Genomic DNA, 27,774 nt, shown 5'->3' with positions numbered 1-27,774 from the left:
ATGACAAAATAAATGAATTTACTAATTTAATTCATGCAAAATCATCTAAATAAGTAATTCTAACTTGAATTACTAAATTTGTATTATGTAATAATTCTCACTCACATAGTAGTGAAATATATGAGATTAATACCAAACAACAAGAGTTTACATTCTATAATTTTAGTTTAAGGATCCTACATTTGTGATGCGATGAAAAATATAGCAAAACTTGAAAACCAAAAAATCTCGTGAAAGACTGCAACCGGTTTGCCGCGTAGGCAAAATACTAAATACGTGGTGTGCGATACGCAACACCAAGTGAAAACTCCAAAACATGATCAGCTAACCATTCTCTCACAGTGAGAGAGTGCTACAGTGCTTAGAAGATAGTTCCTTTGTGTCGACTTCAACTACAGTAGCAGCAGAAACAACAACCAAGGATAGTCTACCAATACCCTGGGAAACCAGAGATGCGGTATCTTGAAGGATGTTGCCCTGAGGAATACTCCTGTGAGGTGCCATGCTTCTCGAAGAACCAAACCTTACACACTTACCCCTCTGTGAAGGGGGTAACCCTTTCGACATCGACTCATTCTCCACCATCTTCCTCACGAAGAAGCTCTCCTTGTTTGCGGCAGACACCTCCAGCTGTGACTGCATGTAGATGTTGCTAGACACCCTTGAGCGTATAGGGCTGCCTCTAGCGGTGCCACCCCTGAAGTCATTGACCGAGTGGTTCCTCCTCATATCAAGCGATCCCCTGTAATCTTCTTCATTGTCCTAGCTATCCCATCCACTGTTCTGCCTAGCCCTAGGTGGGTTCTGCCGCAGCGATGACTTTTCGCTCTCCTTCACCACCGACAGGTCTGTCCAAGGCTTCCCGTCAGCAAGCTCTTGGATCTGGTCCTAATAGACCGATGTACTTTGCGAGTTGTACTTGGCGACGATGTCGGTTTCCTTGGGGATCCTACACTGCGTGAGGAACACATTCAGCTGGTTGTTCCCACTTGCCTCCATCTTCCTCAGCTGGATCTCTAACCACGAGTCCATCATGACGAACCGTAGGAAGCTGATGTGCACGTTGAGCCCGCGATGCTTGCCAGAGCACTCGAGGCACATGAAGATCCCATAAGAAACAGATGCCCATTGAGGGTTCTTCTATGAGCAATCAACGCAGACCTTGTTGCCTAACTGAGATTGGGGATCCCTCAATCTTCTTGACGCCGCTATCAGAAACAAATTTCAGGATCGATTGAGATCTTGGCCGCGGTAAAACCACAAAAATTCGACGAATCAACAAATAAAAGCCCTAGATTTTGTTGGGAAGATATGAGAATGAGGTTGGTTGAGTTTGGTTGCTAGATTCACAAAAAATCAAGATCTAGGCTAGTAAAGATTGGAAAAAAGAGCACGAGAAAATGGAAAGAATCGAAGGAAAACACCCTAGATTTGTGGGGAGGGTCGAATTGGGGCAAAATGGTGACCAAATTTTAGGGTTTTCTGCCGGTAAAGAGATCTGTCAGTGTGTTCAAAGAGATGAGAAAAGAAGGCTAGAAGGGAAGAGAGGGAGGATTCAGGTGCTCTAATGTGTTGGCCCCATTGTCCTTTGCTTGACCATGAGCGCCTAACCCATACAGGCTCCTATTTGGATCCATTTTGGATCTAAATGTTGCATGATTCATGAAAGTAATGTGCCAACAAGTTCATCTATGACCACATTCCAACCATTTTAAATACTAGATAGCCCACCTAAGCGCAAATGCGAGTTTATATTAGTCTCCCTGTATTAAATTCAGTATGAAATCATCTATAAATACAACTCGATTGGGGTTATTACTTTAAGGATTTCTACACGTGCAAAAATACGAAAGACAAAATTTATTTAAGGTTTTAGACAATTGATGAGTTACGTAAATAATTAAAAATTTTAAACCATAAGTATAACCATTGCATAAGGGGAATGGACAAACTTTATAAATATTCTCATTCCAAAATATTACAATTCTTAAAACGTAAAGATCCAGACAAAAGAGTTAAATTATTATAAGTTTATAACCATAAAAAATCGTCAGGGTCCTCCAAGGATCATAATAGGTAAGAGTGGATCCTTTGGTCGAGCAACAACCTGCACTTCGCTTCAGTCTTCTACGAGGTTATCTGTAATATTATAGGGCATCAACTACTTACTCGTAGAAAACACAAAATTAAACTTAGAGAATGCAAATCAATTTTGTAGTTGTACAATTAAAGTGTGATTCTCATCATTAAAAAAAAAGGGTCAAGAGAATCCATATCAAAACATGCATATAATATGCAACCACATCTATCATCATTCATTTTATGGCATTCATAATTGCGTGAGTTGTATCCATAAAACTCAAAATCATATTCATTTTCATTCATAACATTAAACATTACATTCATTCATATCCATATGCACATTTGCATTCAAATTATATATATGGAACAAACCCTGATTCAATCTTTTTCGTGTATCTCACACGCACACAAGCACCTTACATGCAACAACCAAGCTCATGGCTTGTATCAACAGTTCAATCACATTACCAACATAAATATTTTTTTTTCATTTAAATATAACAATCCATATGCAATAACCATGCAAACCTTAGTAGTCGCTATATGTTCGCATCTATACATTTATGCATATGATAGCAATAATTCTAAAAAATTTAATTCAATGTTTCTCTTATTTATTCAGACCCATATGGTACAAAGAGGGTATAGATATCTAGAAACAATCATAAGAGTATTTATTATTCTATATATTTTATTTGCCCTACTATTGCTTAACTGGTTCTTTTTCGAGCGATTAAACCCTGCAATGCAGCGGTTGGAAAAATGGACCCATGGTACTACGTCTTGGCCTACGCCAAATCAAAATCACTGACGAAAAAAATTGGGCATGCATCCCTAACTCTACAAAGTTGTGGTACTACCACCTAGGACTCATTGGTAGATCTATCCCCTAACCTCCGTGGGATGAGAAAAAAAGGCATCTTTAGCCATCAAAAATCTAATATGTCACATGAGACTTGTACCGCTCTTCCTTCTCTCGGTTGGACAAGAGATCAGGATGAATCCAACCATCTTAGAGAGCCTGACTTCACCGATGCCTCAAATGGACCAATGATTTAGGATTATCTTTATTATTAAGTCATAGGTCACAACCAAGTATCAATATCTCACAAGGTAACCCTCTCATGCCCTCATGCATGATATCAATATTTCATGCCCTCTCGCATGATTAAAATAGTCTACGCCATATGCATGACTTAATCTTACATGCCCTCATGCATGTACATGACATAATCATATTTACTTTCATGCATGATCCTATCATGTCATGATTTATTTTACACATGCTCTTATGCATGATCCATTTTTAACATGCTTTCATGTATGATTCAATTACAGTACGCCTTATACATGATTCTTCCACATGTGTTACTATGCATGAAACATGTCGTGGATGATTCAATTTTTTATACATAATACATGTCACATCATAATTAGCAAACAAATATGATATGCACTAACATGCATTCATATTCACACACATGATACATTCATTTTAAAACATACACTCATGATACATACTTTGCATTAATGACATGCCTTACCCAGTTATTAATTCACACTAGCATTTATGGTGATCATGTCAAATACACCTATTTATGCACTATAAGTTTTACACAATGCATGCTCAAACATGTACCTGCAACAAACACACTCTATATTTTACTAACTAAATTCATGTTGTGCATGATCGCCGAACTACAAAAATAAGATCACTTTTATTTTCATACATTCAAATCATCATCAACATGATCTCCAAACTACAGTCAGAACAGACTTAAATATCTACAACTAAGTGAGTGTGTGAACGGGAGAGTGTTGCATATAATAAAAGTAAATCTATTGTGCGATACATTTGCACCATATACTTACCACGTGTAGATACCCAATTTGCAAGTTGTATTAATTTCAATGTGCATGGCTTTTCTAGATGCAAATGATACTTAGCATTAAATATCATTTATTTTTTTCTCATATTTGTACCAAAAAATCAATTGGCATAATAAAATATATTTACTTCTAAGCATTTTCTACTATTACAACTAAACAATTGTTTTAATCTGAGTACATTTCGATTGCGAACATAAACCAAACACATGCATATGTGACCCACATTAGTGATGTGCATGTTAACAGGGTTAATTACGCACTTTCAAGTGCATGTTTATGATGTAACTACAAAGTTAAAGTCTATCTATCGCATATATAAAACTAAGTTTCAAACATGCATATCCAGCCTTTGAAAACTCTTTTTGAACCCTTGTTCACAAACTATATTCAAGAACTGAGATTCGATCTCACATAGACATTTCACCAAACACATCACGTGTGGCAAAATTCTCAAGGCATACTCAAACTTCATCATTATGCAACATGCTTAACAATGTTAATATACTACACTAATCATGCTAATAACAAAATAAACAAATTTACTAATTTAATTCTTGCAAAACCATCTAATTAAGCAATTCTAACTTGAATTACTAAATTTGTACTACATAATATTTCTCACTCGATATAGTACTGAAATATATGAGATTACTCTTACCAATGTTTGGATGTATTTAAAGGTCATTTGGATTCAACCACTCATTGAAAAAATTGTGATTATTTTCAAGCCATGGCTAATGATTGCCCGAATGTTGAGATCTCCAATATTCCGGAAAAAAAAAGCAAAGAGTCCATACCGGTGCCGTCCCATACTTCAAGATACTAGAATGGGTAGGTAGATTGGTGATGGTCCTAGCATTCAGTCTTATGCAAGAAGCAACCTTTTAAGGATTCGAACCTGTGATGCCTTACTAAGAGCATGCAACCAGTATATCATAGCATTAACCACTAAGCAATGGTCCCATCCAAAATTAATGCTTTCAAAGATATTTGGTCCACTATGGTGCACCTTGATCCATCTAAGATCATATGAAGTACAATTCAGGTTAAATCAAATTTAAAACTTAAGAGCCAAAATCTAGTTTTATGTAATTAAAAACTATTTGATATATATATATATATATATATATATATATATATATATATACATACATATATATATACCTACTCCCTTTTATTATCCGTTGGAAATTTTGAGATCCAATGGTTGTGATGCACTTTAAATATGATTGCAGCTTACTTAAATAGTGGCGGCATGCTTTTCAACTAAGAATTTAAGATAGAGTTTACTTTCTTAAATGACTCACCCTCTTTCCCACACATGCATAAGTGAGGTTTACTTTCTTAAATAGCTCTCTTTCTCATACACATACATAGGTGGATTTCTCTCTTACGTGCACACACACATGACATAAATGATGAGATGCTAGCATATGCATCCATGTCCAACGACCTTGTCTTCTAAAAAAACTCTTTTGTAAAGTCTTCCTCTTTTGTGGAATGGTTACAAAAATATATTAAAAAATATAAAACTTTTGCAGCACGACAAATTTAAAATAAATAGCTTCACACATTATACCGAAAAGAAATACAATAAATTTAGGCATTGTTTGACTAGTTAATTCTTGTAATAATCACTGGCATCTTTCGTGATATAAGAACTTTTGTTGCATAAACAAATTAATAAGTGTCGTGTATGAACATAGATGCATGCATGTGCTCACGTACCATCGTCCTTGTCTACGGATGGCAATGGACCGGGGCGGGGGCGGAGGACAAGGTCTCCACCCCCACACTGTTTCAAAATTTGAACCTCCATCTCTGCACGTTGATGGATTTTAACCTCCACCCTTGCCTTCATCTCTGTTTCATGTCCTCCATCCCCGGTTCAAATGGGGGTGAGGCGGGGCGGGGATCCATTTTTCCTTGGTTTATAGTTATCCCTTGCAGGATTGGGGATGGGGCGGAGCGGGGCGGGGATTGGGATAGGAACGAGGTGGGGTGAGGGAAAGAGTAAGTCCATCTCTGCCTTGATTCTTGTCGATAGATTTTAACCTTCATCCCTGCCTCCATCCTTGTTTCATGCTCTTCATCCCTGATCCAAATGGGGCGGGGCGGCCCCGTTGTCCCCAAGTCCAGTGTCATCTCTGTCCTTGTATGAGAGTGGTATGCATGCGTTAGAGGGAGAGAAAGAGATTCCGGTATGCATCATTTAACAAAGTAAATCCTATCTCAAATGCTTAGTTTTCCTTTTAATGAGAATTTAAAAAACAATCATATTTAAAATGCATCGCAACGGTTGAATGTAAAATGTACCCTTGTGGAAGACTAATTGTGTAATATTCTGAAGCACAATTTGTTTTTTGGGGTTTATCGTTCTTCACTTGTCTAGTTGACCAAACTTTGGGAAAGTTATTGGCAGTGGTACTTCTTCAAAAGGGTATTTTAGTTATTTTCTCATGAAGTTTCGCGATTGCTAACCTCGGGGAGTTCCAGTGGATTTGTCCGTATTAAAATAAAATGGATGTGAGTTTGTAAAATGATTAAATGACTGTAATACCCTCAATGGATAGATGGATTTACTGAGGAAGCTCCATTGTTTTTTTTTTTCTTCATTATTTAGGCTTTACATAAGGGTATTCTCCTAAAATGGTATTAGCTCAACTGACACGTAATCAAGCGGGAACCACTGCACTGTGACGTGGATTTCTTGGATAATGACGGGAAGGGAAGGTGGGCCAACGACAAAAATACTGTTAGGGGTGGCAATCGGGTCGGGTTAGTGGGTTGGGTTAACTGGTTAGCAGGTCAGAATATCTCAACACGAACATGACCTATTTATTAAACAGGTTGGATGTGGCAAACACAAATACAACCCATTTATTAAATGGGTAACCCGACACAATACGATAACCCAACACGAACATGACTCATTTATCAAAAAATGAGGTGCCTTCAACGAGAAAGACGAAACGTTGGGCTTGCTTTGCTCGGGTGCCAAACCAAGAGGCGAAACAAGAGAGAGGAGAGAAGAGGGTGGTGGTGTGCGTCTGTGCGATGATGGCAACGAGGTGGAGAGGAGAGGTCTCGGGCTCTCGACTGCGGTTGGATAGGAAGGAGTTAGGTGAGTGACTAAAGTGTAAAGTTAGGAGTTAGAGTTAGATAAGTTAATATATATATAAATGGGTTGCGGGTTGACGGATTCGTGTAAACAGGCTGACCCGTCTGGTTAACCCGTTTATTAAATGGGTCAAACGGGTTGGCGGGTTGGCATACCCCTAAGACGAACACGACCCGTTTAATAAACAGGTTAGGCGAGTTGACCCGTTTACGACACGAACCAGTTTAAGCCAAACCCTAACCCGGCTAAGAAGCGGGTTGGCGGGTCGGGTCAGATTTTGCCACCCCTAAATACTGTTGTGGTGACCGATTTTCTTTCTGGAGCGAATGGCACGATTTTAAGTGGATTGGGTCCAGGAGTAATTGGACTACGTCTATCGATAGTATCTCCGATTCTGAATGCCTTGCAAAGCAGCTGGTCAGTTGATAGGGCTGTCAATGAGTTGGGTAACAGAATAAAACTGACCCAAATATTATTCACGTCAACCTAAAACCCAAATCGAATAATACGTGATTTTAGGTTTGAGTCGTTTGACCAAGATTTTTTATTCCAAATTGACTTGAGTGGGATGATAGCTAGTCAGCTACGCTTTGTATGTAATCAAGTCGGATTATCTATTGGATTTGGATTTACTTTAAGTTTGGATATTGATTCAAATGCATAAGCGCATATTGAATCTAAATCTGATTACTAATTAGACTGATGGCATTGGCATCCCTAGGACTCGTACTACTCTGGGTCTCAAACAAAATCTGAATGTAAGTTCAATTCAATTTTGCGCTTATGTTTGGTTTTTTTCATAATTTGATTTGAATTAGCAATGCATTTTCTATTGGATCTACATTATTATCCAGATTAAATCCAATCCATTTACTCCTTTTATATGTAAAACCCTTCTTTCACATGTTTTTATCATATCCATTAATGTTATCATATGATATTTGAATATGGATTCAATTCTATTACATCACATATGGATCAAATGTATGTTTTTGGTTCAAACTTGCTGTCAAGTATCTAGATTCGGATTCAAATCTACCCTGTTCCATAACCCTTTCTGGTTTCAGAGTTCAGACAAGAAGCCTGACCTGAACACCTATAGACAACTCTCACTGTGGTACAAGGCCTGGCCTTAGTCAGTGAACTCCCAGTGGGCTTGTCAGGTCAGATGAGTCTTGTTCATGTTGATTTTTAGATTAGGATCCGGGTTCAAGATCTCCCACCCAAATCAGCGTGTACCAGATGCAGATCCGCTTTGTCCACTATATCGGAAAAGAAATCCCAGTCGATATTTACTCTTTTGTGTTGAGAAAACGAAAAGAGGAAAGGCAATTTCGTAATTGAGCTCCAGATGTGGGTCCCACATGCGTCAGTAAAGTGTCAGAAAAGCGAGGTTTCCATGACGGGCCTCCAAGTCGAAAGGCGTTGGCGACGAGACGACGTCATCCTCACGTAGGGAATATTCAGATCATACGGAGCATCATCTTTGGATGTACACGTGGTTTTCGATAGCAGACGGAATGTTGGACAAAAAAGTTTTAGGCAAAACTAAAAAGGCGCCCAATATCTTGCATGAAATTGAAAAATTTTATACACATTTTTATCAGCAAAATATCAGCATTAATAGATAAAATATAATATGCACATGAAAGAAGGTAACAAAATATATACAAAACGTAAGAAAGACTTTTTGATATATGGCGTCAATCACTTTGACGATTATTGTTCGATCTTTAGCATTGTTGGCACAAGAGATGTACATCACCATTTGCCTTATATTCTCATTAATACATGATATCATTTGCCTATGCATACTATTCTTTGACCATCTATATATATACATTAGCACATAAAATACATCAAAAATATTATGTATAAAAAGAAACAAGAAAAATAAAGAAAACATGTATACCCTAAAACACATGACAAAAAAAAACACCGCTAAATGACAAAAAAATCTTACTTAAGCAAGTGAAAGTCGGCAAAAAAAAAATAGTAGGTACCCTCCAAAGACCTATAATTTATGCGTGGTACAACAAGACCATGACATATAGCGATGAAACACACAAAAAGGAATGCTTGTCATAAAGCAACGACCACATGCATCACCTAAAGCTTAAAAAACATGAAGTCACAAAAAATATGAATGGATGCTCATTCCGCAATTGACAATGCAATCTTATACATTAAAACATTTGCATAATACAAGATGTTTATAGCAGATACAAACTACATATTACAGGATTATCCAAAAAGTAAAGGCTGCCTTGATCAAAGCCATTTCTATCGACTCATCGTTGTTGTGACTGACAATGCAATCTTGTAAGGTAGGAGAGTCGATGACCAAAGTTAAGCCATGAACAAAGTGAATATGAGCCCAACCATATGCGGAAATATGGGTACTTTTAAAATATATTTTGAAAAATCTCACATAGGTTGGTATGAGTCACACATTGCAGAGATAGATAATCAAAGAGAGGTATAGTGTAAGAGAAATATGAATGGACATGGACAAACAAAAGAGATTAATATATTTACATTAAAACACTTAATGAGGAATATTACATATTACAGAATAATCCAAAGAGATTGGGATGATCAATGTCATTTAGTCATCTTTTTTTTTGTGTCTTTACCAACATTGAAATCTCGTACACTAAAGCATTTACATAATACAATATGTTTGCTGTGAAGACACTATAAATTACATAATGATTCAAAGAGTAAAGGTTTCCCTGATGGAAGCCATTTCGTTAACTGATTATTGTTGTGACTGACGATGCAAGCTTGGAGGGCAGGAGAGCCAATGACTAAAGTGGAACCAAGAACAAAATGAATATGAGCCCGACCATATGCGAAAATGTGGGAACTTTTAAGATAGATTCCCCAAAATCTCATGCACAGTTGATGCTTGTATTTGAGACAAAGTTCTGGTTCATGCAGAGGAACTAAAAAATAAACACATTCAACAAAGAAAATTTTGACAAATTTAATGAACAAAAGGACATCACGAAGTGAAAAAATAGACATGTAAAAAAAATAAACAAAAGAAGCAAAGAAGCAAAGAGTAAAATGTGCAAAAACATATGACTTACCATTTGAAATTCAAGACGATACATAAAGAAAAAAACATAACCTGTGGACTGAACACCTTGTAAGAATCACCTAATTCGAGATGTTTTTTGGACTAGAGAAAGACCATACATGACAAGCACATGAATATATGAAAAAGATAAAAAAAAGAAAAATGAACAAATCCCACCAAGAAGAGTCACATGTAAGTATTAAATGAGATTACTTGAAAAGCTCTGATCGTGGATGAGAGTCCCCGCAAACAACACTCTTTTGGCAGAAAAAAGTTCACCCCACCTGCCAAGAAGCAGAAACAGCAGGCAAGAACTTGACAACATCAACAGATGCAAACCCAATGGTGCCCCAAGTGCAACCATTTCCACAATGGACAATCGTACCTTTGTGACTCTAAAACCTGTCATTATTGCGAAAAGATAAGTCATTCTTCCAAGGATTGTTACAAGAAGCAGACTGATGAAAGGAGGGGAGTTGTAGGGAGAGGTCAACCCCAATATCAGTAGCAACAACAACAACAGAACAGGGTGGTCGACCATGTCCAAGCCATCATAGTGGATCAACTGTAGAGAGGCGACCTGGTCCAAGATATGGTGTTTGTGGCTAGTCAAGTCACTATTGTATTGTTTAATTGTTGTGCAACTCACTCTTTTATTTTTGTGGTGTTTGCTAAACAATTGGGGTTGAAAATTGAACCACTAAACTATGCCCTAGATATATACAACCTGATTGGGTGCAATTCTTTATTTGTAACATATATGCCAGATGTAAATATAGAGTTGTAGGGGCAGGACTTCCTTGCTAACCTTGTCCTACTTGATATGACAGAGTATGACATCATATTAGGTATGGACTAGTTGTATGAGCAATACGCCAACATTATGTATAGTGAAAGAAAGGTCATATTGTCTCAACCTAGTGTTCTGGACATAGAGTTTATGATCTCTAGACCCATCTTGAAGAAGAAAATCATCTTATCTTTGAAGTCTTAGAGGTATTTGAAGAAAAAGTACATTGTGTTTCTGGTCAACATAACCGAGGTTGAGCCTCCGACCCAACCTATTGAGGGGTTGAAAATAGTCGAGTATCCCAACGTATTTTCAGAGGAACTGCCAAGACATCCACCACAACGTAGTGAAATTAAATATTGACCTGATGCGTACAACTGCATTAATTTCCAAGGCACCTTATTGTATGGAATCGACAAAGCTAGAAGAGCTGAAAAGCAGTTACAAAAGTTAAAGGAATGAGGGTTCATCCGATCCGAGTGTTTCACCCTGAAGAGTACCAGTATTGTTTGCAAAGAAGAATAATGGTTTGATGAGGCTATGCATTGACTATAAAATTCTTAACCAAGTTACCATCAAAAATAAATATTTGTTACCCTGTATCGATTACCTGTTTGATCAGTTACAAAAATCTAAGGTGTTATCGAAGATCGATATCTAATTTGGCTACCATCAACTCAGAGTTAAGGATGATGATATCCCAAAGACAACGTTCAAGACAAGATATTGACATTATGAGTTCATAACGATGCCTTTCAAACTCATAAATACACCAATTGCATTCATGAACTAAATAAATAAGGTATTTTGACCCTACGTAGATTCTTTCATAATTGTTTTTATAGATAATATTTTGATATATTCAGAGACCAGGGAACAATATCGAGACCACTTGAGGGTAATGTTGAGAATTCTTAGGAAACATCAACTTTATGCTAAGTTTTCAAAGTGTGAATTATGTCTTGAGAAAGTCGTATTCTTGGGCCATGTGATCTCGAAGGATGGTATCTTTGTGGACCCTGATAAGGTGGATAATTTTTCCATTAAACTCCTTGAGAAATAAATATGAAAATCTCATTTGTGAATATGTGTTGAATTCTAATAAATAAATCTCAAATAATTTAATAGGTGGATGCATTACTCAATTGAGACTCAACGAAGAATGTTAGTGATATTAGAAGCTTTCTTGGGTTGACAGGATACCATATATGGTTTATACAAGACTTCTCATAGATTGTCTTGTCTATGACCAAGCTCTTATGAAAGAAAGTCAAGTTTGAGTGGATCGAAAAGTGAGAAGAAAGCTTCAAGACTCTAAAGGACAAGCGCACAACTATTTTAGTGTTGACTCTGCCATCCGGTTGTGGCAAATTTGTGGTTTACATGGATGCTTCAAGTACAGACCAAAGATGTGTCTTGATGCAACACAAGAAAGTGATCGCCTATGCATCTTGATAACTGAAGACTCATGAGAGGAACTATCTTACTCATCACCTAAAATTGGCAGCCATGATATTTGTATTGAAGATATGGTGGCACTATTTATATAGAGAATAATTTGAGGTATTTACGAATCATAAGAGTTTGAAGTATCTATTCTCAAAGAATGAGCACAATATGCGACCGAGACGGTGGTTAGAGTTTATCAAAGACTACGAGTTTACCATCTCGTATACGAATTATAAGACTTTGAAGTATCTATTCTCATAGAAGAAGCATAATATGCGACCGAGACTATAAAACCCAAGTTTTTTTCTTGATAATTAAAAGGAATAAATGATGAATTATTGGTGTATTCATGACTACAATTGTGAATTCTTGATTTTCTTGATTTTTTTTTTATTTTCTTGAAATTCTTGATATTATTGATTTTTTTTATTTTGATTAATTATGAGCCTTTGTCTCAGGTTATGAATATTATTTCAAGAATAATTGAAAAAAAACTAAAATATGTGGACTAAACAAAAAAGTAGATGATTTCAGACTATAGATTTTGGATTTGGATCTAATCTCATTGGAGTGGACCGATAGTATTAGATGTCATTATTGTTTCGACATAAATTTTGGCTAATCAGTGGCTCATCTATTAAATCAGAGTTGATATGGACGTTTCTCATTTCAAGGGCATCAAAATCGACTATCTACATGCCCAAATTGGTATTGATTTGAGCATTTTATCAGTGATCGAAGTTCATGCCTAATTGTAAGTCAAAAATTAATGTTTTTCGATATTGACTAAATTTTCTTGCAAATCTGTGTGCGTATGATTAAATGCAAGAATACCACGATAATCTATATTTTGAGAGCTATCAAATCAACTATTTAAACATCCAATTTTGATGAATCTTTGGGTGTGTAAACCTCTTGAAAGGTTACCTTGTCACTAGAGCTCAAGCTAGGGTAAAAAGTCTCTACTTTTTTTTATAGCTTAAGTGATTTCAAAATTTATTGAATTAGGTCTTATAAATTTTTATTTTATTTTATTAATAAAATAAATTAATAAATATTAACTTTTTATATTAGAGATGAGACTTTTGTCTAAGCTCATCTATAAATAGAGGCCCTCATGAGAAGGATTAATAAGGTTAGTTTTTTCTTTTTTATTTTCTCTTCGCCCACACCCCTTAGAGCCTTCCCTTCACTTTCTTGGATTCAAGAAAGACCTCCACGTGATTTCAGTGGTGTATTAGATCCTTTTCAAGCTAGTAAAAGGTGTGGATCGTATAGAAAGACTTGCCAAAATCTTCGAAAAACATTTTTCCAACACGAGGTAGGTGATTTATTTTTTTCTTGCAAGAACAAAATTCTTGGCATGGATTCTAACAATTTTTTATGAGTTTAGACCATGATCAAACCCTCCTAACTATGGGTTTGAACCAGATCTACTGATCCATGGTTAAAGAACATTTTTCCAAAAGAAAACCCTCTTGAAAATAAGGTTTTTCATAAAAAACTTGATTTCTCAAAAAAGAAATTAGTAACTTTTATTAATACGTGTGTTATGCTATGATTTTCTTGCAAGTAATGATTTGTATTGGTAGAATAGGTTGCTGCAGACATTTTGTAAAATTTTTGTGAATTTTTATTGTCAAAATTTTGAGATATTATGATTTTAGCAATACCGAGTTTTTTAGAAAATAAATCGATAAATATTGAAAAGATGGGGTATCATAGCTATATTCATGCAATATTCAATGGTAGTTGATAAATTATATTAAAGTAGATATTCTGTACTTTTGTAGATTTTTCTGAGTTTTTATTTCATGCATATTCCATGATTTAGTTAATTTAGTGTGTATTTTACCGAATTAAATTATGAGAATGTAAAGCATGTAAGAGATAGACCTATTTTTCTAACCAAACGGCCGAAGAAAGGTATGATTTATCTCAGTTAAAATATATTAGACCTAGCTATATATTTTATTCTAGTTTTTATTTAATTTATACAAGAAAAATCATGGATGTATGGATTTGGATGACCCATTTTGGTCTGACCTGAATGCATACACCCAAAATTACTGTTTTCCGGCCAGATATTCGACCAATAAAATGTTTGTATCTTCCTTGTTTGTAAGAGTTTTGATGAACGGTTTATTGCATTGAAAAGCAAACAAAATTTTGTATCTATTGTCAAAATTTTAGGCTCTGTTTATAGACTGAGCATGACCCTATATCAGTCAAAACAAATTATGGTATGTCTTTAGTAAAACGTTCATAACTCCCACGTACGAAGAAATTTTTATAAACGGTTTACGGCTATAAAAAACTAACAAAATTTTTTACATACTGTAGAAATATCGATTCTGTTCACTGAACGTAAATTTTTTTGTGAACACTATAAAAGTTGGACAAAGTTAAAGATTTTGCTAATCAAGATCAGTCGTTGGACCGAGGGTCAACATATGCATTGTTCGCATTTTTTTATACAAATTTCTTCATTTCGAACATCATGTATTATGTGGATATGTATGCAAGTCTGATGTTATGCATAAGTATGCCTAAGACATGAATTACTAATAAATGGTTAGGCATGATGCCTAATAAAGCCTACACATTAAGATGAAGGATCAAAGGGTCTAATAAATGCAAGTTTATGTTTACATTTCGAATATTGTGTTAGTTGCATGTATGCTTATATTATGATGATGATAATATAAATGTTTTAATTATGTGGATGCTTAAATTCATATTCTTTATTGTATTGGCCATGTACATGCATAGGTGTTAACTGAAGCATGAAAATGAATAAGATTTTTACCTACGCATATACTCAAGTTTATGTTACAAGTATAATTAAGTGAACATTTCAATGCTTTATAAGAATGCATCCATTATTCGCAAAGTGGCTAAAGGTTTTGATGTTGCATGAAAAATATGAATATGATCAAGTAAGCATGTGACATTAAAATCAAGATACTTGCTAGGAAAGTGGTAGGTGGTACAAGACTTCGTAGGGCAAGTATGTTTCAAGCACGAAAGGTTGCTCCTTTTTCCCACAATTTTATGAGAAAACCTCTACATTAGATTGTAGCGTAGAGGGCAAGGTACTCATGAGAAAATCTGATACATCATGTTGAAAGGTGTTGTAAATCTCTCTCGTATTATCGTCCCTCACCCCATCTTGGTGAAAGGGCCCGGTCAGGCCAAAGTCACCCTTGTATATAAAATACTACCTGAGCCATGGTTCTGATCTGAGAGTCAAGCCTGTGTCGTATCAACAGGGCTAAGAAGCGATAATTTAAAATGTATGTGCATTAGTTAGGCATTGCATACATCATTTAAAAAAGAAAATGTAATTAAAGACAAGAATATATACACGCATCGAAGGGTTTCTGCATATGGTAAGTCATGCATATTAACTGCTTATGCATTTTACTTCTTAAATATATGAATTGATGCTCTCTTGTTTAATTTGGTAGATTAAATATGCATGACTAGTTATGTAATTATTTCAGTAAATTTTAAATGTTAAACTATGAAACTGCTATTGAAATTCCTGCTTTGTATTTCCGTCTTCCAAGTTTAGCATATCTTAGTCTACTGAGACATGTGTTGTCTGACCCTATATGGTTTAATATTTTTTAGATGATGATGAGTAGCTTACATGCGAAGGTGAGAGGTTGCGACAGGGACTGATCCTACCTTTTCTTTGCATTCACAAGATTTTTGGACTCTGATTTATTATTTTATCATTATGTCAATAGATTAAAGTGATTAATTTTGGAGATTCTTGATACTTAATTTTATTTCATGCATGGTTAACTAGTTGTTAAATTCTGAATTCTACAATTGTATGTTTGCAAGTATTCATGTGAAGTAGCATGCCAAATTTTAGACCCGATGAATTTTCTATTGTATTTGTTAAAGTATTTTAAAATAGTTTTAAAAAAAATCACCATTTTTTGGGTTATAAAAATTGGGGTGTTACAACTTCGTATCACAACATATGGAAAGAGTGGCTCAAAGCTCATCCAGCCGACCACCATCGTTGTAAGTATGTTCTATTTTAGTTTAGTTTGATGATATGTTATGCTTAAAAATTGTTTTCTTTGTTGATTATTACAAAATCAGAACATAGAAGTTATAGGATCATATGAAAAAGAGTTTTTTTTATTTATGCAAACTTAAAAGTAATTGAATTATATTGTGAGAATTGAGAACCTAGAAATAAAAAGCTAGGTACATCACACAACAGTCTTAACTGTAGAGCCTGAAAACTCAAACAAATTTTATTTTTGAAGTTAAATTATTTAATCACAGTGCACAGTGGAAGCGTGATGAACTATGTTTGAGTAGTTCTTTTGTTTTATGCTTATATCAAATTTTGAAGACAATCTTTTTTAAGAGGGGTAGGATGTAAAATCCAAGTTTTTTTTTTGATAATTAAAATGAATAAATGATGAATTATTGGTATATTCATGACTATAATTGTGAATTCTTGATTTTCTTAAAATTCTTGATTTTCTTGATATTCTTGATTTTCTTGATTTTGATTAATTATGAACCTTTGTCTCAGGTTATGGACATTATTTCAAGAATAATTGAAAAAAAAACTAAAATATGTGGACTAAATAAGAAAGTAAATGATTTCAGACTATGGATTTTGGATTTGGATCTAATCTCATTGGATTAGACCGATAGTATTAGATGTCATAATTGTTTCGACAAAAAATTCAGCCAATCAGTGGCGCATCTATTAAATTAGAGTTGCCCTTGATGTTCCTAATTTTGAAAGCATCAAAATCGACTATCTACATGCCCAAATTTGTATTGATTTGAGCATTTTATCAGTGATCAAAGTTCATGCCTAATTATAAGTCAAAAATTAACGTTTTTCGATATAAACTAGATTTTTTTGCCAATCTGTGCGTGTATGATTAAATCTAATACCACCATAATGATCTATATTTTGAGGGCTATCAAATCGACTATTTAAACGTCTAATTCTGATGAGTCGTTGGGTCTGTAAGCCTCCCGAAAGGTTACCTTGTCACTAGAGCCCAAGCTAGGGTAAAAAGTCTAAACTTTTTTTATAGCCTAAGTGATTTCAAAATTTATTGAATTAAGTTCTATAATTTTTTATCTTATTTTATTATCTTATTTTATTAATAAAATAAATTAATAAATATTAACTTCTTATGTTAGAGATGAGACTCTTGTCTAAGCCCATCTATAAATAGAGGCCCTCATGAGAAGGATTAATAAGGTTAGTTTTTTCTTTTTTCTTTTTTCTTTTTTCTTCCCCCACACCCCTTAGAGCCTTCCCTTCTCTTTCTTAGATTCAAAAAAGTCCTCCATGTGATTTCAGGGGTGTATTAGATCCTTTTCAAGCTGATAAAAGGTGTGGATCATGCAGAAAGACCTGCCAAAATCTTCGAAAAACATTTTTCCAACACGAAGTAGGTGATTTATTTTTTTCTTGCAATATCAAAATTCTTGGCATGGATTCCAACAAATTTTCATGAGTTTAGACCATGATCAAACCCTCCTAACCGTGGGTTTGAACCAGATCTACTGATCCATGATTTAAGAACGTTTTCCCAAAAGAAAACCCTCTTGGAAATCAGGTTTTTCATAAAAACTTGATTTCTCATAAAAGAAATCAGTAAATTTTATTAATACATGTATTATGCTATGATTTTCTTTCAAGTAATGATTTGTATTGGTACAATAGGTTGCTGCAGACATTCTGTAAAATTTTTGTGAATTTTTATTGTCAAAATTTTGAGATATTATGATTTTAGCAATATCGAGTTTCTTAGAAAATAAATCGGTAAATATTGAAAAGATGGGATATTGTAGCTAGATTCATGCAATATTCAATGGTAGTTGATAGATTATATTAAAGTAGATATTCTATACTTTTGTATATTTTTTTGAGTTTTTATTTCATGCATATTCCATGATTTAGTTAATTTAGTGTGTATTTTAACGAATTAAATTATGAGAATATAAAGCATGTACGAGATAAACCTATTTTTTTGACCAAATGGCCAAAAAAAGGTATGATTTATCTCAGTTAAAATATATTAAATCTAGCTATATATTTTATTCTAGTTTTTATTTAATTTATACACGAAAAATCATGGATGTACCGATTCAGGTGACCCGTTTTGGTCCGACCCGAATGCATACACCTGGAATTACTATTTTTTGGCCAGATATCTCACAAATAAAACATTCGTAGCTTCCTCGTCTGAAAGAGTTTTGATGAACAATTTGTTGCATTGGAAAGCTAACAAAATTTTGCATCTACTGTGAAATTTGGGGATCTGTTTATAAACTGAGCATGACCCTATATCAGTCAGAACAAATTATGGCATGTCTTTAGTAAAATGTTTATAACTCCCTCGTACAGAGGAATTTTTATGGCGGTTTGTGGCTATAAAAAACTGACAAAATTTTCTACATACTATAAAAATATCAGTTCTGTTCATTGAACGTAAATTTGTTTGTGACATCTGTAACAGTCGGACAGTGTAAAGATTTTGCTAATCAAGACTGGTCTTTGGATCGAGGGTCAACATATGCATTGTTCACATGTTTTTCATGCAAATTTCTTTGTTTCAAACATCATGTATTATGTGGATATGTATGCAGGTCTGATGTTATGCAGAAGTATGCTTAAGACATGAATTGCTAATAAATGATTAGGCATGATGCCTAATAAAACCTACACATTAAGATGAATGATCAAAGGGTCTAATAAATGCAAGTTTATGTTTACATTTCGAATATTGTATTGGTTGCATGTATGCTCATGTTATGATGATGATGATATAGATGTGTCAATGATGTGGATGCTCAAATTCATGTTCTTTATTGCATTGGTCATGTACATGCATAGGTGCTAACTGAAGCATGAAAATGAATAAGATTTTCACCTACGTATATGCTCAAGTTTATGTTACAAGTATGATTAAGTGAATATTTTAATGCTTTATAAGAATGCATCCATTGCCCAAAAAGTGGCCAAAGGTTTTGATGTTGCATAAAAAATATGAATATGATCAAGTAAGCATGTGACATTAAAATCAAGATACTTGCTGGGAGAATGGCAGGTGGTACAAGACTTCATAGGGCAAGTATGTTTCAAGCACGAAAGGTTGCTCCCCCCCTCTTACAATTTTATGAGAAAACCTCTACATTAGATTGTAGCATAGAGAGCAAGGTACTCATGAGAAAATTTGATGCATCAAGTTGAAAGGTGTTGGAAATCTCTCTCGTGTTATCGTTCCTCACCCTATCTTGGTGAAAGGGCCTGACCAAGCCAAAGCTACTTCTGTATGTAAAACACTGTCTAAGTTGTGGTTCTGATTTGGGAGTCAAGCATGTGTCGTATCAACAGAGCTAAGAAGTGATAACTTAAGATATATGCAAATTAGTTAGGCATTGCATGCATCATTTAAGAAAGAGAATGTAATTAAAGACAAGAATATATATACACATCGAATGGTTTATGCATATGGTAAGTCATACATATTAACTACTCATGCATTTTACTTTTTGAATGTATGAATTGATCCTCTCTTGTTTAATTTGATAGATTGAATATGCATGACTAGTTATGTAATTATTTCAGTAAATTTTAAATGCTAAACTATGGAACTACTGTTGAAATTCCTGCTTTATATTTCTATCTTTGAAGTTTAGCATATCTCAGTTTACTGAGACATGTGTTGTTTGAACCTATATGGTTTAATATTTTTCAGGTGATGATGAGTAGCTTACATGCGAAGGCGAGAGGTTGTGACGGGGACTGAGCTTACCTTTCCTTTGCATTTACAAGATTTTCAGACTCTGATTTATTATTTGATTATTATGTCGATGGACTAAAGTAATTAATTTTGGAGATTCTTGATACTTGATTTTATTTCATGCATGGTTAACTAGTTGTTAAATTCTGAATTTCACAATTGTATGATTGCAAGTGTTCATGTGAAGTAGCATGCCAAATTTTAGATTCGATGAATTTTTTATTGTATTTGTTAAAGTATTTTAAAAGGGTTTAATTTTTTTTTATCATTTTTTGGGTTATAAAATTGGGGTGTTATAGAGACGATGGTTAAAGTTTATCAAAGACTACGAGTTAACCATCTCGTATAATCCAAGGAAGGACAATGTTGTGGTGGATGCTCTTAGTCAAAAGGCTGGTGGCACTTCAGCCAATATATAGTTTTTTGACTGAAAGTCCTTTGTTGATGATTCTAGAGCTATTCAATTATCCAATTTGATGGTATAACACCCAAAATTTTAAACCTGTAAAACACATGAAAATTTAATAATTTTCTTTTCTTATTAAAATTGTTAGAGAAAATATTTTTAAACTTGGGTTCAAAACCTCAGTCAGGTTACATTTCACACAATAACGATAAGACTAAATTTAATATATCCAAATTTAGTTCTCAGGAAAGAAAAATGACTTGCTCTCAACATCGTTGCAGCATCCCGCAATTGCTCCACAATTATAAATCACACTTCACATAAAAACCCATAAAAGGGTCACTCATTAAAGCCTGATTGGTCTACACCAAAACAATAGTGTTTGTACAAAGCTAATACATATATAACATATCCATGATATAAATCAATCAGATAAACATAATGCATTCATTTGTAAAGTGACTAAGTAGACATGATGTGTCATTTACTATATATTTCACTCATAATCTCATGCCATAATCTATTGTCGATAAGGTCATGATTCCAAGTTCAATATATAATTATGCTACATTGAAATAAGCAATGCCAAATTCATATTTTCTATAATGACAATCTCTATAAGCTCATGTGATCATTACAATCCATTATACTCGTTATATTTAACATGTTCATCTTCACAAAGATTTTTTGTATCTTGAAAATAAGTTCTACACTGGGTCACCTGATCTTGCAAATGTACAACCTCATAGAGAGTTTCCGCCCTAGCCGGGTTACTTGGTCTTGGATAATGCACTTTTTCACAAGGTTTTACCGCCCTAGCGGGTTACATGATCTTGGATAATGCACTTCTTCATAAAGATTTATCTCCCTAGCTGGATCACCCGATCTTGGTCATGCACACTCTCACATATATATTTTTTATAACAGTTCCTCAATGAATCTATTATCATACATGTATAAACACAGATAACCGCTCACATGGTCAATAACCAATTTGGGCATGTATACATTCAACATGAAGCACATCATAAATTACAATCGTATGATAATTCGACATGTAATCACACATCAGAATATCGACAAGGTTTTGTGACCCAATAGCTTAATTATTGAGCTTAAACATTTATTGCATGTATTTATAACCTCACCTCACCTCATGTGGCATTTCAACATCTTATAGAAGCACATCATCACATACATTGACATCATAATATAGCCACATGTAACATTGCATTTCATATTATTTAAAATCCATATATTCGTAAATTGAACCTCAAAGCATACATATTCAATTCATCGAATCAATTATATCGCATAATTCAAAATATGTGTATTCCATAATACGAAGCATCTAAACCTCGAGCATATGTATTTCCTAAGTATTTCAAGTCATACTTATGTAATTCATACATGTATTATTGAAAAGCTCATAAACATAAGTAAAAGCTCGTACACACACATAAAAGCTCATAAACATACATAGAAACTCGTAAAAACTATGCAAGCATTAAAATTGCACAAATACCAGAGTTAGTGTAAAATTTCCCCTAATTTAAAATGCACAAGGCTAGTGTATGTTCATCGATGATGCGAATAAGGTGGAGCAAGCTCATGCGGCTCAAGTCCCGTGTCAAGTATGAAAACTTGAATGGGTCTGACGATAATGGCAGAGCAACAAAACACACGTTGAGAGGTGGCAGTAGGAGAGTCAACTCCACAATAGGCAGGGTTGACTCAGAGAGAGAGAGAGAGAGAGAGAGAGAGAGAGAGAGAGAGAGAGAGAGAGCAGAGGGTGACCACAATGGTGGAAACAGGAGGAAAACTCATGGAAGTTCGACTGGTGGGTGACTTCTGCTCACCAGAAGAGAATCGGGTGAGGATGGCCACCGTGAACCACTATGAGAGGGTGAGAATATGAAATATGAAAAAGAGAGGGTGTAAGCCATTTTATAGGCAAGAGAAGGGGAGAAAGCAAGGGGTGAAAAATCATGGGATGTAAAAACAAGGGGTGAAAATAATGAGGTTGGATCCAAATGGATCTCACAAAAGTAAAAATGATTTGGGTCCATTTGGGACCCATTTGGGTCTCAAATGAATCCAAATCTTTAGTGAGATCCATTTGGGTCTTAAACGAATCCTAAACTCTTCCATATCTGGTTTAAACTTCTGTATGGGTCTAAACCTTATCCGAACCTATTTAGGTTGACAAGAATCATATAGAGTGGATCCAAAGTCTCAAAACTCATAATGAATTTATTGGAGTTTCAGATCCTGTCCTAGGTCCAAACTCAACAATTCAACTTCGAATTGGGTCCACAACAGGATCCAATCTCAAACACATGGGTTGATCAATTTGGATCTCCATAGAGATTTAGATTTAAATACTTCATAAATTTCCAATTAAATGCTCGATAATCTAAATAAATCCCAAAAAATTCATGGGTATTACATATGGTTTAGAATGAATTCATTACTAGGATAATCAAGATATAGAAGGAAGACCCTCAGTATGAGAAGTTGAAGACACTCGCTTAGTAAGAGTATATTTTTTTTAGACTTGAAGAGGATTAAAGCTTATGGATGAAAGAGAGACTTTGGGTACCAAATGACCCTAAGTTGAGGGAAGAGATACTGGATGAGGCTCACAAGTCCAAGTACACCATTCACCCAGGTAGTACAAATATGTATAAGAACCAACAACAAAGGTATTGATGGAATGGCAAGAAACGAAAAGTCGCAAGGTAAGTTGAGTTGAATAGATTTGTAAGTGTTTTTACTTAAAGATTCATTGCATTTTATGACTTAATATAACAGTATGTATTAACTTAAATTGATAAGTATGTCTTGAAGCGCTTGACCTGCTAGCAGAGTAAGATTAAGCATCAGAGACCTGACAGATTGATGCAGCAGATCGAGATCCCACAGTGAAAATGCGAAGATATCATGATGAATTTCATGGTGGGTTTACCTAGGACTCATGATCATGCATTTATTTTAGCATTTTATCATATTAATTCATGCATGATCCGATGAATAATCACATTAAATTCTTATATTTATCATTAGTTTTAAGAAAATGCGTGGAAAAGGTAAAAATCAGAAAAAGCATAAATTGTAAGTTAATTTGGCAATATAAGTCGTTTAGGAACTAGTTAGTAATATTTTCTTTAGGAGTTAGATTTTTAATTCTAAAAAATAAATCAGCAATAATTTTAGATAGTTTTAATAGTTAGGGTGAATAAACATAGAATTTTGAGTTTTTAGAAAAGAAAGTGTTGAGGAAGCCCTTTTTAGAATTTAAGAAAAATACATGGGGCATTTTGAAAACTCTTCTTATTTAAAACCCCACATATGGGTTTGAGAAAAATGTCCTCCATTATTTAAACATAAACCCTTCTTCTTCAACCCTCTCTTCCTTCCCTCCGGTTTCCTTTCTCTTCTTTCCTTCTTCTTCTTCCCTTCTTTATCGCCAGAGTTCTTGACTTCTCATCGGGTTCCCTCGACGACAAAGGAGCAACCACTTCTCTTCTCAACCTAAGCTGATCCATAGTAAGTATCATCTTCTTCTTCCCCCTCTTCTCTCTTCTACTCCCTTCTTGTTTTCTGATTTTTCTTGCTGCAATTTTTTTCTGTTCGTATATTCATTTTATCCTTTCAATTGCATCATCGCTTCATCCATTACACATTTTGCATTCATAGCATCCTGTTGTGTAAATTGTTGTGAAATCTGCAAGAAATCCACCAAGAAATCAGCCTCTGGTTTGCTGATCTGAAAACCTCTGGTGATTTCATAGTGAAACCAGCATTTGTTGTGTTTTTGCTATGAGGTTATCATGTATTTCATAATAAAATCAGATCGACTATATTGTGGAAGTCGATCTGCATCTGTTGTGAATCAGAATGAGATTCACTTGTAAAATCTAAGCAGATCGGCCGAAGCTCAATTGCAGATGTCGTGAATTGTGGATCACCTCTGTTCTGCTGAAAATTCTCTGACAGATCTGTTGGAAATCATCTTTTCTCCCTCCTAAAAGTGGATTTCACGGTGAATCTTTGATCCACCATGAAATCAAAATAAAATCGACCAGATCGACCATAAATCAAAGCAAATCTAGACCAAATCGGCTGGAACTCCTTTTGTTTTGTTGGACTGTATTGTATTCGTCAAAATCTTCTCCTGTTCTGCTCATCTGCTGCCATGAACAACATTTCCAGCAGAACTGCTGGATTATATCCAGTTCACCGACGTTTCCCTTGATCTCCGGCAGCTCCTCTTCAGGAGCCACTGTGAAAGCCGACCTCACCTGCCGTGAGGTCAAGTGTTGTGGTTCAACCATGAAAATTCATTTTCACGGTAATGTGTTTTGAAAAAATAGGTTTTCACAGTATGTTTTTAAAGATGGTTCATGGCTAGTTCAATCACTATTTCACGACAAGTGTTAAAAAGATTTTTCACAGGCTGTTGGTTTTTAAAACAGATTTTCACAGCACTTACATGTTGATTTTCATGGCTGCAATTTCACAGTTTTCTTTTCATTTGCATTTCACATTTTAAAGCATTTTCGCAGCATATGCAATTATCCATGTCACGACATGTCATTAGTTTCATTAGCATTTTAATTTCATTAGCATTTTAATTTCATTAGTTTCATTAGGTATATCATTTTATTTTCATTAGTTTTTTTTTAGTTTGATTTTTACGTGATTTTCATCTTAGGCATATCATTTTATTTCACATTTTATTTTACATTTCAAGCATTGCATTTTAGTTTTATTTTACGTGTTGCATTTAGTTTTACTTTAGATATATCATTTTGTACATTTTAGGCGTTTTTAGGTATTTTAGTCATTTTAGTTTTTACGTATTGCATTCTTTTATTCCGCACATTCTTATAATATTTTACATTTTTTTAGTATAGTACTATTTGTTTTGTCTTTCTGCTTTGTGTGTTTGTGTTTTACAAGAAAATGCAGAGTGAAGGCAAGCGAGTGAGATACGTGGTAGCTCGCGTTCGACATGTGACATGAGGCATGAGTGTAAAAGACACCTTTTGCTTTTCTTTTAGAATTTAGGAATTCAATTCAATTTTTGGGTTGTAATAAAACCACTTTAAACCCTTTGCGTAGGGTATTCATTTGATGTAATAGTTAAGTAGTTTTATTTTCTCGTACTTTTTCATTTTGGCAATAAAGCGTAGTTTAATTGCGTGTTTTGAATACAAGTATCCCCCGTTCCCTGAGATTGACCCAGACTCCACCACTCGTGCGAGCCAGTTTTTTTTTTGGTGTCTGGTTTTCACATTGCTTTTCTTATAAAAACATTTTCAAAAATATTTCATAAAAGAACTGACATCAAATTTTGGTGTCCTTGCCGGAGAACGACGAAATATGAGTATTCACTTTATTGCCTTGTGTTTGTTCTCATATTTTAGGTTGTTAGTTTAACTTAGTTCTTTAATTAAGATTGTTTAGTTGATTAATTAGGATTGTTTAGTTTGCTTTTGTACTTAAGAATAGAAGCGCATGTTTGCACAACGTAGAGAACAATTTACTTTTCTTGCACAACCCACCTATAGGACTCCCTTAGAGGTGATTGTGCATAATTGATACCGTGCTCATAGTTTGCTTTTCGCAAATTCCCTGCTGAGTGCAAGTGTGTGGTGTTTGTTTATTTCTCGTTTTCAGCTTTGTTTTATGTTTACTCGCTTTGTGGTTTGCGTAGTTTGGCCACTTAGTGCGTTAGTTAGGTATAAAACCCAAAGTTAGGACATTTGCCGCACCGGTCTACTCCGTTGGTGCATGCACAGGCGATGATCACTAGACCCTGAGCTAGTTGAGTCTATTGAGGATCCCGAGTCTCTCGTTAGGAGAGCCGCTCATCCCATCACCATGGTTGAAAATCAGTCATTGTTTCATACCCTTAGGGAGTACTTCATGCCCAACATATACGCTCCCACCTCCTGCATCACGAGACCTAATGTAAGAGCAAGTCAATTTGAAATAAAGGCCAATGTCATTCAAATGCTACCATCCTTTTATGACCTTAGCAATGAAGACCCATATAGTCATCTCGACGATTTTATGGAGATTTGCTCGACAGTGCAGATCAACAATTTTGGAGATGACGCGTTGAGGTTGACGTTGTTTTCGTTCTCTCTCAAAGATAAAGCCAAGCACTGGCTAAAGGCTCTCAATACGGTTCAGATTACTACTTGGAAAGGAATACAACGCGAGTTTCTTAAAAAGTACTTCTCAATTGGTAAGACGAATCAGTTTCATAAAGCCATAATCAGTTTCTTGCAGATTGAGGGAGAACAATTCTACGAGACTTGAGAGAGGATAAAAGATCTTCTCCATGAGTGTCCCCACCACCAGGTGCCTTACTGGCAATTGGTGCAATATTTTTATGATGCTTTTACTGAGAATAATCATCAAATGGTTGATGCTGCTTGTGGGGGCACTTTTATGCTAAAAAGTGAAGACGAAGCATGAACTCTCTTTGAGACCTTAAGCGAAAATTCTATACACCATGCTTCACGATTTGATAGGGCCACACCTACGCAGGATGACGCAAAGAAGGCAGGTATTTTTTGAGATAGGGATGCACTTTGAGTTGAGTAACAAGGTTGATCAGTTGCCCTAGAAATTGAATCAGTTTCTGTTGAGTCCCTCTCTTGCCATGCAAGTGTGTGTGTGTTGTGTGCTAGCCCTGCACACCATGTGGTTGAATGCTCAATCAAGCCACAGTACCCTGAGTTTGTCCAAGAGCATGCTCAGATGGCACAAAATTTTGCTAGGCCCACACCCAATCCATATGCCAACCCATATAACTCAGGCTGGCAAAATCACCCCAACGTTGCGTGAAGAAATCCACAAGATCCACTCCATCAGCCCTCCCAGACACAACACAGACAAAGTAACTTTTCACAAGGTTACTCGCGTCCCACATTTTCACAGGTCCACCCCTAGTTTAGCTTGCCTTCTCTTCAGGAGCCCACTTCGAGCACATCGTTTCAGGAGAAGATGTTAGAGGCCTTTTATGACATTAAGGTCGCTCTTTGTTCCCATACACAGTCAATAGCCAAGCTAGCGACTCAAATAGGACAATTGGCGGATACCTTGAGCAGGCGCAACGAGGGGAGC

The 27,774-nt window shown here is 35.2% G+C and overlaps 1 pseudogene; it reads right to left on the bottom strand.

Moving 5' to 3' along the window:
• Positions 1-336: 336 nt before the first annotated feature.
• On the bottom strand, positions 337-27,640 carry LOC149828726 (ADP-ribosylation factor GTPase-activating protein AGD7 pseudogene; annotated as a pseudogene).
• Positions 27,641-27,774: the final 134 nt, after the last annotated feature.

The sequence above is a fragment of the Nuphar pumila genome, chromosome 9, assembly GCF_984573655.1.
Source record: "Nuphar pumila chromosome 9, dmNupPumi1.hap1.1, whole genome shotgun sequence".
Taxonomy (NCBI): Eukaryota; Viridiplantae; Streptophyta; class Magnoliopsida; order Nymphaeales; family Nymphaeaceae; genus Nuphar; species Nuphar pumila.
The sequence above is the reverse complement of the archived record's forward strand: the minus strand, read 5'-3'. Positions and strand labels throughout refer to the sequence as shown.